Below are 11,668 nucleotides of genomic sequence, written 5' to 3'. Positions count from 1 at the left end.
CCTCGGCTTGAGTAGAGGTTTCCCGGATAGGCTAAAACAGAACTACTTCCCGGATAGGCCGGGAGGAGAGAAGGAAACGCGCGGTGTCGCCGCGGGAGCCTGGGAGGTAAGGGAGGGTGGCCATTGTGCCCTCTCCTCACGGTCCTCCCCAAGAGCGCGCGTAATCACGCGTGTTAATTACGCGCAGCCATTTATAAAACAGAATTCAACAGGTTAAAACGCAATGCGATAGCACTAGACTTTGGATACGAGATATGAAACAACTCTTCCACTACATTGTGCTCACTGCTCACAGGCTGTTAGTTCCCCAACAATATTAAAGCGCCTTTGAAGAAAACAATCTTCTCAAAATAGAAATAGTAAAATCTAATGCTACAGGAATTACGGAAAAAAGAGAATGTGTTGTAATTACGTGCCGCACAAAGTTAGTGCACAATGTGATGATTTTTGCATTATCACGGAATCGAAAAAAGGTAAAAGCAATAAATAAATTCCGCTTCTCTCTGCAAACACGTGACAAAGATTGCATCGGATGTTGAACAGCGGTTTATTTTATTGGAGCTTTTAGCACAAATTGACTGCTGCTTTTTTTCGTTGGTTTTGTTGCGAACTGAGATTTACAACACTTATGCAAGTTCCGTGTAAAACCTTGCTGCCCAGAAAGTCAAGAAACACCTTGCCATGCGTGAACTACTCATGCAAGCTAACCTGGACGAGGACAAAAACACCTGTTAGGGTCGTAGCAGATACGATCCCCCCGCCTCAGACTTTTGCGTTCAACTTTCTACTGCGCGTCCCCTGTCTTTTGGATGAGTTTGTTTAATTTATTTTGCGGCAATTTTTCTCACCTGGACCTGCTGTCTTCATTGTTTCCTTGAGTTGTAAAAGAACGTTAGCAGTCAGAAACAACGGCCCTCTGTACTTCGGTGATCCCGTAGTGTTTCGTCAGGCTGGAAACAGCGACATCGCTCTTTGTGATTCCCTGCAGCTCCCTATGGTCGTTTTTAGACTTTTATTCATCGCGAGCACCGGGGCAATTTTGTGGCTTTCATTCCCGCTTTTTCGCCGTTTCAAGTGTTTCAAGATTAATTCACTCATTTCTAATCTGTAGGATTGCATACGTGAGAAGATACCTACGGCTAGCGAAAGCAGAAAAGAACAAGATTGAAATCCTAATCAGGAAAGGTGTCAAAACCGCACTGGGCCTCACTCCATACACATCCACCCAGAATGTTTTCAACATGAGGTTCTCAAACACACTAGACGAGCTCTATGAGGCTGCCAGAGTAGCGCAACAGCAACGACTCCTACGCAGCCAATCAGGGCTAATTATGCTAGAAAAGGTGGGTTTCGAACCTCGAACAAGGCTCACGGAGGATATGCCAGCACACCTACTCAACAAAATGCGAATCCTACCACTAGGAACATGCGCGCGGTGCACTATAAGGGTAGAAGAAAGGACGGAGCAAAAGCCCTACAGAAAAAAAAAGTATCAAACAGACAGGACAGGGCTTACAGGGACGCCGCGGAATACGAACGCAGAACGAGTTTCGTAGCCCTAGCAACTAAAGAGGACGGGGACCGAGTCTCGTGATGCAGCATTCGATAGGGGGACGCAACAGCGGCTGAGGAGGTGACCATTGCACTGACTAGTTCAACAGGTTAAAACGCAATGCGAAGGCACTAGACTTTGGATACCAGATATGAAACAACTCTTCCACTATATTGTGCTCACTGCTCACAGGCTGTTAGTTCCCCAACAATATTAAATAGCACTGACCCTAGCTCAACAAAATGTAAGGGTGATGTAATCGATTTCCAATCGGCTTTCCAAAACTACAAAGCAGGCAAGGCATCTGCCGTAGCAGTTAAAATTCTGGCTGTCGGATCGCCACCAGTGAAGCTTATTAACCTCGCACGAACTCTGGCCCACAAAGGCCTACCAGGAATCGAGACAGCACACGCACTGGCCAGACGACTCACATAACGGGATAAGAGTGCGGTCTCGTCGAGCAGAGAGCCCCTTCTGAGCGAGAAGGTGAAAACCGATCATGATATTCTAAGTCATTATAGATTAGAAAGACACACTCTGCCTCGAGTAGGTAAAGATCTGAACAGGATGCAAGAGGTTATATGGAGAGTTGCAGGTGGGGTTTTTCACAACCCACTCGCACTAAGCAGATGGCATCCGGAGATACATGATCCACAGCATAAGCATTGTAACGAAATTGCAGGCATGATACACATGGTGTGGACTTGCCCCCGCTACAACGAACCAGACTGGATACGGAGTACAGGGAATCTTTAATCAGCAAGAATGAAGACGTCTTAAGACAAACATTCACCTGGCACTGAACAATGCTGAAAGGGGAGGAGGAGGACAAAACATCTTTATTTATTCCTTGAGGGGTTGAAATGATGTTATTCATCATCTGCATAGAAGGCCCATGAACTTCAATGCTCTCAACTGAACTGTGCAACGCTTGTCTCCTGCAGCCGAAGGTTTCACTCCCAATTCGGTTCAGCAGCGTTGAACACCTTTAATTCTTTAAAAATTCGGCGAGGAATAGCGCGCTATTCAGATTCAAACCGCATTCCTCTTCCATCGGAAATAGACGTTTTAGGCCTAATAGTAATAATTGCTCCACAGGAAAGAAAATTTGTATTACCTGTCACACTTGTTCCTGGACTGATTAATTTTTTTATTTTATTTATAGGAAGGGAAAGGCGCGGTAACTCTCTCACTTGTTTTCTGTGGACACCGCAACCGCGCCGTAAGGGAAGGGAGGAAGGTGGGAGTGAAAGTGGAAAGAGAGAAAGAGGAGCCGTAGTGGAGGGCTACGAAGTATTTTCGACCACCTGGGGATCTTAACGTGCGCTGACATCGCACAGCACACGGACGCCTCTTCGTTTCGCCTCCATCGAAACGCAGCCGCCGAGGTTGGGTTCGAACCCGGGTACTCCGGCACAGTAGTCGGGCGTCTTACCACTACCCACCTGGCTCACGCCGTAAGGGTAGGGAGGAAGTAGGGGGTTAAAGTGAAAAGAGAGAAAGAGGTGCAATAATGGAGGGCTGCAGAGTAATGTTTACCACCCGGGGATCTCTAGCGTGCACTGACATCGCACAGCACACGGACGTCATTCGTTTCGCCTCCATCGAAACGCAGCCGCCGGCGTTCGGGATCGATCCTGAATCCGACCGCTGTCGACGCCACCGCTGCATTACGTACGCGTTAAACCCAAAGGATTCCCTTCACTTGTCACGAAAAGTAATTCGGCCGTGTGCTGTGCGATGTCAATCCACGTTAAAGCTCCCAGTCGAAAACAACTACAGAACCGTGTGAAAAATACGACAGAATATTGTGTTGTTCCGTCGTAAACGTTAAAATTTTCTGTAGTTCTGTAGTACTTTTATGTAGTTTTGTAGTTTTTCTGTAGTATATTTCTGTTGTCTGTAGTTCTGTAGCACTTTTTGTTGTAAATACAGAAATTTCTGATGTTACTACAGAACATTCTGTCGTCACTACAGGTTTCCGGTCAAAAACTGCACAAAAATTTTGTCGTAACAACAGAACATTTGCTGTAGTTTTTCCGACTGGGAGAACCCTATGTGGTGGAAATTTTCGGAGTCCTCTACTACAGCGTCTCTCATAGCCTGAGTCGCTTTGAAACCTTAAACCCCACAAACCAAATCAAACCAAACCACTGCTCACGACTAGAAGTTGGGAATTGATTTGCAGGAAAGGTAAGGCGCAGTGTCTGTGCTATTCCCTCGTTAGACCCGAAACGCGCGGTAATTGAAGGGAAGAAGGTGGGAGTTCATTTGCAAAGAGCGAAAAATATGCCGTAGTGAAAGGGCTCCAGAATGATCTACGCTCTAATAAAAGGAGCGATGCTAGTCTTCTGGGGGTAAACAACTTTTAGCTGAGCTGAAACTATTTTTGGGTTAATGTTACGCTGTTCCTAGGAGACTAAGTGTTCGCTCTTGTATGTAGCGTAAGATTACGTTAGTGATAGAATAAACTTGCATCATCATGCGAAGTGCAAGTCTAAGACATCTAGGTATAAGGTTACAAATTAATAAGCGGGCTAAGGTTTAGCTTGGAGGAGGCATAAATGTATGCTCCCATCAAAGGTGCAAGTTTGCACTTGAAGCATGCTCAGTTATCCTTTATGTAATGGTGCAAAGTTGCCATATCAAAGACGAAATTTATATTGTAATAGCCAGAGCAAAGTTTGCATTTTTCTGGTGCAAGCGTATATCAGTAGAAGAAGGATTACATTACCCTGTTAGTCAAAGAATGCGTAGGGTATCTTTGCCCCATCTGAATATTAACATGTGCTGTCCAATCATGAGTACTATTTAGCGCACTGCAGCATAAACGTGCCCTCTGAATGGAGGATTAGAGTTGGCCAACAAGATGGACGTAATAGAATTTCTGGCAGGAATGGTAATGTTGAAATGCAACGACACACTTTTTCTGTGCCATCTGATGTGTGACTACTTCCGGTGAGATGAGCTATGCCATCTTGTGTTCAAAAGGTAGGCTGTCTCCTTTCTTTTCTTCTTCTTTACACTGCAGGAATACAATGAATAGAGTGAGTGTAAGTTTTACAGAAAAAGACTATGCGCTTCCATTGACGGGATAATCAAGTATATAGATATCCTATGCGCCCTCACTTGGCATAAACCGTGCAGTTACTCTCGTTGTGCATTTTTTTTTCTTAGCGTGGTGACCTCTGACGTGTACTGATATCGCACAGCACATGGGCACATTTGAGTTTCATCACCATCGAAACATATATACTCTGCGGTTGGATTGGAACCCGGGTACTCTGGTTCAGCAGCCAAGCTTCTGAACCACTAAGCCATCTTCTTCTTCTGCCTTGATATATGGCACATACCCACGAAGGGGGATTGGCCAGGGTTCAGTGTGGACTGCCAAATGTCCTACACAAACAGAATTTGTGCATTAAAGTAATTGTCAACTAAACAAAACAACAGCTTGAGGGGCTAGTTGGTGCTGCATAATACCCAGAAATGGGACGCAACAAACACATGCGAAGAGACACAACACACGCGCACATCAAAAAACTACTTCTGCAGTACATTCCTTTGGTACCAGATCCTTCTTCCAAGACGTCCTCAGGATACCATTAAAGGGGTCGTGAAACGTTTTCCGGAAATTTTGCACGGCTTAGTTAAATGGAATCCTTGTCCTGCATTATATAATATACCTCGATTCGTTTCATCGCCCGCGTTGATTTAATAGCGACAAAAACAGAATTTCGGTTTCCTAGCGCGCGTCCTCCTCAACTCAGCAGAGTACGTCATAGCGCTAAGCCAATGAGAAGCTCCCGTTGCCGGAGCCTGCTGAGCCAAAGTTGACCAAGCTCGGTGTATTTTAGAGGTTCTAATTGTGCCCTACTCTACGCTCACACAGGGTTTTTTAATATGGCCGACGCCTAGGTTCCTTCCTGGGTTCCAGCGTCGCTGTGAACTAGAATATAGTCGCTAGTGTTAAAACATGGTTACATCGTGGGCTTTGAGCCTTACGCCGACGCAACTTTTCGGGTGCCAGGTCGGCGAAGATGGACCCTGCGAGCGACCGGTACAGTAACACTTGTGTCGAGAGGCCGCGGTAACCGCGGCACAACTCCGGCTTGCAGAAGCCCCGACCGTCAGCCTCCCGATCCCAGCCGTTTCGGAACTACGCATTGGTATGTATGTCCGAGTCTTGCAGCCTAGCCTACGTTTGACCGTTGCGAGAGTGCGCAATCGCTAACCGAAGGTTTCGAACAGATGCAGCTGCGGGCGGTGCGTGCCGATGCCGACTGCTCTTGAGAGCATCTGGCGAGATCCCGGCGGCGACTACGTAGTTGAAGCAGCCGTCTGGGTGTTACAGATCATCCGCATTTACTCCAAATGCTTCTTGATCATGGACTGCTAGTCGAGAACACAAGGTAAGAACCTTGAGCGAAAGGCGACATAACTTGAACAAGCGGCACCTGTTTTTCATTTTCTCGAGCAAGAAATGCTGTAATGAAATCTATTGCGGAAGGCAGTGTTAATAAAATAAAGCTTCCCCTTTAACGTTACTTACCTGCGATCATCTACACTGTCTACAGTGTTGATATTGCGCCACGTTAGCGCGAACACATCGCTGGTTTTCATATTTTACTTGTTTTCGTAGAAGCGCATGAGCATGACGTGCAAATTACTGGTTTGCTTAATTCCATGCACGAGCAAATGAGAAAACACGCATCATCTGATAGGGTGAACTTGCTAAATGGAAAGGGCATGCACATTGATGTGAAGTAACGAGGGGGGGGGGGGACGCTGTCCGGACAAATTTGCTTGTTTTATTAGCCAGTTATGACCTTCAGCAAGTGCAGCACTTCAAAACATAAATACATAAGGAATGCCACAAGAAATGCAGTAAATAAGTACAAAAGCAATCTCATTTCGGAGGACTCTGTGCTAAGTGAAATTGCATGCAGTGAAGTAGCCTGTCTCCTGCGGAAGCCGTGGGAAAATGCACTAAAAAACGACACAGAAAAGAAAAACACACAGGGCAGGACTGGCTTCTGCAGACGATCACTAACTAGCCCGACAACTCTTGTTATAGCCTGTCCCCATTTGCTGCCAGAACAATCACCATACCAGCACTCAAAGTTTTATTTGCTAGTTTTTTTTTTACCCACTTGCATTAGGTTAGTGTTGTATAGTGTGCAAATATAATTAAAAAAATTGACTTCACTGATACCATCATCAACACCTGCACACAGTAAACCTCTCCAAAATGCTTTGACACTGACATTTTACATGTGCTGAAATGTAACAACCAAAAAAAAAAAAAAGAAAGACGTTCTCCCAAAGGCCAGTACACCGAAACTTCCACAGTTTGAGTAAGTGTTGGAAATTTTACAGTTAGCAAATGAAGTTATAGAGTAGTTTTGCGGCACTTGCAGAAAGTTTGGCACGTGCCGTGTTGTGGGAAAACAACGGAGAGCTGTTGACAGAAGTGCACTTGTAGTTTATGGCTCCTTCGAATAGAATGACTCCATGCACAGAGCTGCTTAATGCATAAGTCGCATACTTAACATCTTCGTGCTATGCGGATGATATCAGCGTGGACATTGACATCGGCCACAACACTAGTATAGAGGGTGTAAGACGACTACTAGGTTTTTTCAGTCAAAAGCTGCATTGCCTTCAGGCATTATTTTGCTGCAGTAGCAAATTGTGATTGCACTGGAGTTCTAATATTGGGTGGGTCTCATTCTCTCTCAATCACCTGCAGCAGAATTCAAAGTTTGCCATACTTCCAGGGAGAATAAATTGACAGTGAAAGTTACACTGTACAGCTTCTGTTAGATGGGAATTAATTGTACAGATGCATGAATAACTTTCAAATTTGTAAAAGACCTAAATCATATTTTCATTTTGCTATGCTGAAAAGTGAATATTGCTTTTTCTCTCGTCAACAGGAGGCACCACTACATCTGCTACAGCCAGCTTGCGCACTGGCTTTGGGGATGCCTCGGCAGACATCACAGTAAAGTCCTCCCTATTTGTAATGCAAGCCAAATAAGGGAAAGGTTTCCATCTGACAGTTACACTGGTTTCCAGTTTGTGCAAGGTTTGTAGAGTCGTCACCTTATTCATTCTGAAACAAGCCGGAAAATATGAGAAGAGAGAATTGCAGGACAGCTGGACTAATAACTGGAATTTTACTAAAGGATAGAGGCAAAAGAAGACCTGCACAGAGATGCACATGTAAAAAAGGCCCCAAAAGACTGTTGACCGATTTCTTAGCCACACACACGTCCTTAGCCTTTGCAGTATAGTGTGCCTTTGGACTTGGATCTGTGGCTTCCCTTTTGTAACGAGTGGTTCTTGACCATAAGGAATTTGCTTTTTTTTTAGATTTTGATTTTTTAGACCCTTTCTGCTTTCCACGCTTTCACTGCTTTGGGGGTTTTTCGTGCACGTGCATTTCTGTGCGAATCGTCTTTTGCCTCTTTCCTTCAGTAACATTTCAGTTGTTAGTCAAACTTTGTCTTGTGCTCCTCTCACGTGTTTCGTCTTCTGGCTGGTTTTAAGATGAATCAGTACCAACTCATCCAGTTGTTAGTCTTGTTGATATCACTAGCCTGACTGCACCCACTGCTGGGCAAATGCTTCTCCCATATCCATCCGAATAACCCGATCCTGTGCCAGGTGCATGATTCTCGCAAACTTCCTAATTTCATCTGCTTGCCCGAGTTTCTGCCGCCCCCTGCTAAACTTGCCTTCCCTTGGAATCTAAAAGACATATATAGGCTCACTTAGAATGAATTTTGTGTACTCACTCCCTTCCTTTACCTTTGATGCGTAGAATTTTTCTTCTTTTGGAACTGACCGCAGATACATCAGCTGCATCCATATGATCCCCGCAGACTTCCTAATCTTATCTGTCTGCCCGAATTTCTGCCGCCCCCTGCTACGCTTGCCTTCCCCTGGAATCTACAAGACATATATAGGCTCACTTAGAATGAATTTTGTGTGCTCACTCCCCACCTATACCTTTGATGGGTGGAATTTTTTTTAGCACTGACCGCAAATGCATCATAATTGTGCAGTTGTGTATATACTACCTGCTTGTATAGATGTCTCTCCCATATCTATCCAAATAACCCGATCCTCTGTCAGCTGCATCCATCTGATCCCCACAAACTTTTTTATCTGCCTGCCTGAGTTTCTGCTGCCCCCTGCTATACTTGCCTTCCCTTGGAATCTACAAGACATATATAGGCTCACTTAGAATGAATTTTGTGTACTCAATCTCTAACTATACCTTTGTCGGATGCATTTTTTTTTATTTAGCACTGACCTCAACACATCATGATTGTGAAGCTGTATATACACATTTGTATATTTAGGAGAGAGGAAGACAGCAAAGAAGCGTGAATAAAAGATGTCTTGCTCTAGGTCAACTTCCTTCTAGCCTAAAAATTTTGTATGCACTGATGAACCTGCGGCTAACCAATAAATTATTTTGAAAGCAACATGTCTCTAACACTCATTTGGTAACATTAGATAATGCCCAAATGTACTACAAAGTGGTGGTCCTTGTGGCACTGACAAACCTAGATTTTCTAGTTGCCGCGTTCACCTTTACACGGCCTCGAAAAATAGTGGCTCATGGGGAATAGAAAAATCAAACCGTTTTCTGCAAAAGCTGCTTTCAAAGGTGGCCACTATTTTCAGCATTTTGCAGTCTCATTCAGAAGCAAGCCAGCATAATCTGCAATCTGTAGACATGCATACAATAATATGTGCCTTATACTTTGAAATGTACCAGACTTTAACCAGTCATAAAACAGCGTGCTGAAAAGGTATGTATAGTAAAGCCTCCTTCGTTGATGATCATACCCATAGTTTGCATGGAAACATCGGCACTAGAACCTGCATGACGTTGAGTTAATTGGCCTGCTGGTTGAATATGCCACCAAAATGCTGGTAATACAATTAACTTTGTCGGTGCTGGGGTCAAGTCTAGAAATATAAAGTTGGGATGATTTAATTGTGAAACCTTGCTGCTGAATTCACTGCAGGCTAGAATGTAACAGGATTAAAGGGCAGCTGTAGACGTAAGGGCAGTCCACATTGTCACGGCATCTTATGCGTCCTAGTACACATATCTACATACCGTGCATGTTTTGCTAGTAAACAATGTATCCACAGATTTGCGAAGCTCCAAGAATGCTACACTGATGCTGTCTGAGTAGCTGCTTGTGTCGCTGAATATTGTGAAAGCCTTTTGATGGAACGAAAACTGCTTGGTGAATACTTATGCAGAGTGAGGTTGGTCAGGAGCGCAGATGATATGTACACCCTCGCAATTTAACCATACAAGCACAGACTGTATGATACTCATACAAATTGAAAAATATAAGGGAAGGAATTGAACTGAAGACTTCGCGGTTCGACAGTCCAAACTTCTACTACATGTGCTTTGGGCTGTGTGTGCTAGCCCGCCTGCAATCTGATTGCCCGAGCCAGGAAAATGGTACACACCCATATGAGCACCACTCCCAGTACTCTTTAACATGTACATAGAAGTGCAGGTGCTTGGGATAAACCTTGGCTGCCGCAATGCACCTCAAACAATGGCATGTTAGCCAGAATAGCAGGTTGGGCTTGTTGGTTTTCCATCCTGAGGTAACAGCGCAAAATGTGGACGGGAGCACAAGACGAGAAGACGATGAGACATTGTGTCGTCTTCTCGTCTTGTGCTCCCATCCACGTTTTGTGCTGTTACTTCAGAATGTCACGTGCCTGCCCAATATCTACATAATTGTCACACGAACCACTTTGTGTGTATTTACGACTACTTGCACAACATCATTGCCACCCACTGATGGTGAGCAGCTGAACAGCAGTTTTTCACGTACACTCCGCTGCCATTAATTACAAATTCTATCACGCTACGACTTCCCATACCACCCCACCCAACCTCTGTGTGTAATGACTCAACCTTTGGTGCGTTTGCATGTTCTCGGGATACTGGAGAAATCCAAGATATCAATTAGTAGATTCAAGCAACTTAATCTGACATACATCTGGTGAGAATATTACAACTCTAACCATGTATACACAGATCTGTATCACCGCAAGCGTCGCCTACAATTGTGGTGATGCCGCTCAGAACATGACTCATCTTTTTTTTAAGGGCATAATTCTCCACAAACCGCTGCTGAGCTTGTGGCCCCTTGGTAAGAGGCTTTCCACATCTGTGGGAAACCACTTTAGAAGTGGTGTGAATTCACAGTTTCAAAGCCTGCATTACAAATTTTTGGAAGTTTTCAACACCACACCCTTACCAGCCTTTGGCACTACACATCACTGAGTTCCTTATATCTACTTGTCATCAAGACCACAAGGTAGTGCTTTAGTGGATCCATACCCACTTGCCAATTATATGCCATTATGCATGCTTTCTCCATAGACCATCTAAATGTGGTTTCACACACAAATATTTATACTTAATTGGACAGGCGGACTGCCCAGAATGTTCCACATGTGACATTACGGAGACTCTGGAGCGTGTACTAGTGGTGTGTCCCAGTATATGCGTGCAAAACAATAACTCGAGTTACTTCTTTGAAGTGTTTTGGCAACAGGCCTCTCTCAGAGGACTTATTGGCCGGTTGGCCAGAAATGGAAAGCTCTACAGGCAGTGCAGGCTTTCTGCTGCTTCTTGCATGACACAGGACTTGACTCGTGACTGTGGTGCAAGTTACTATTCCTGTATATATTTTAATCAAGTCATGACCCTCTTTGTTCTTCTCTTTCTGTAGCAGGTCAGATATTAAACTTTTAAGCCAATCTATCCGCCTTTCCAATCAATAACACTTGCGTGAATGCATTTCTCCTGGATGATTGATCTGGTAATCACACCATCGTAGTGCAAGGACATGGGGCGTATGAGCTTTTGAGGTGAACAATTTTTACCCTAGAAATGTCTTTTAAATGATGTGAAGGATTCTGTATATATTTTAATCAAGTCACGACCCTCTTTGTTCTTCTCTTTCTGTAGCAGGTCAGATATTAAACTTTTAAGCCAATCTATCCGCCTTTCCAATCAATAACACTTGCGTGAATGCATTTCTCCTGGATGGT

At 44.4% G+C, this 11,668-nt stretch overlaps 1 long non-coding RNA gene across 1 annotated transcript; it reads left to right on the top strand.

Annotated features, from left to right (window-relative positions):
- Positions 1 to 5,219: 5,219 nt before the first annotated feature.
- LOC146194330 (uncharacterized) lies at positions 5,220 to 9,219 on the top strand. The gene is made up of 3 exons (XR_014705870.1): positions 5,220 to 5,721; positions 5,804 to 5,964; positions 7,492 to 9,219. It is a non-coding gene; the product is annotated as an uncharacterized LOC146194330 (long non-coding RNA).
- The last annotated feature ends 2,449 nt before the right edge of the window (positions 9,220 to 11,668 follow it).

The sequence above is a fragment of the Amblyomma maculatum genome, chromosome 3 (genome assembly GCF_055883805.1).
Source record: "Amblyomma maculatum isolate TAMU_Amacu chromosome 3, ASM5588380v1, whole genome shotgun sequence".
Lineage (NCBI taxonomy): Eukaryota > Metazoa > Arthropoda > Arachnida > Ixodida > Ixodidae > Amblyomma > Amblyomma maculatum.
The sequence above is the reverse complement of the archived record's forward strand: the minus strand, read 5'-3'. Positions and strand labels throughout refer to the sequence as shown.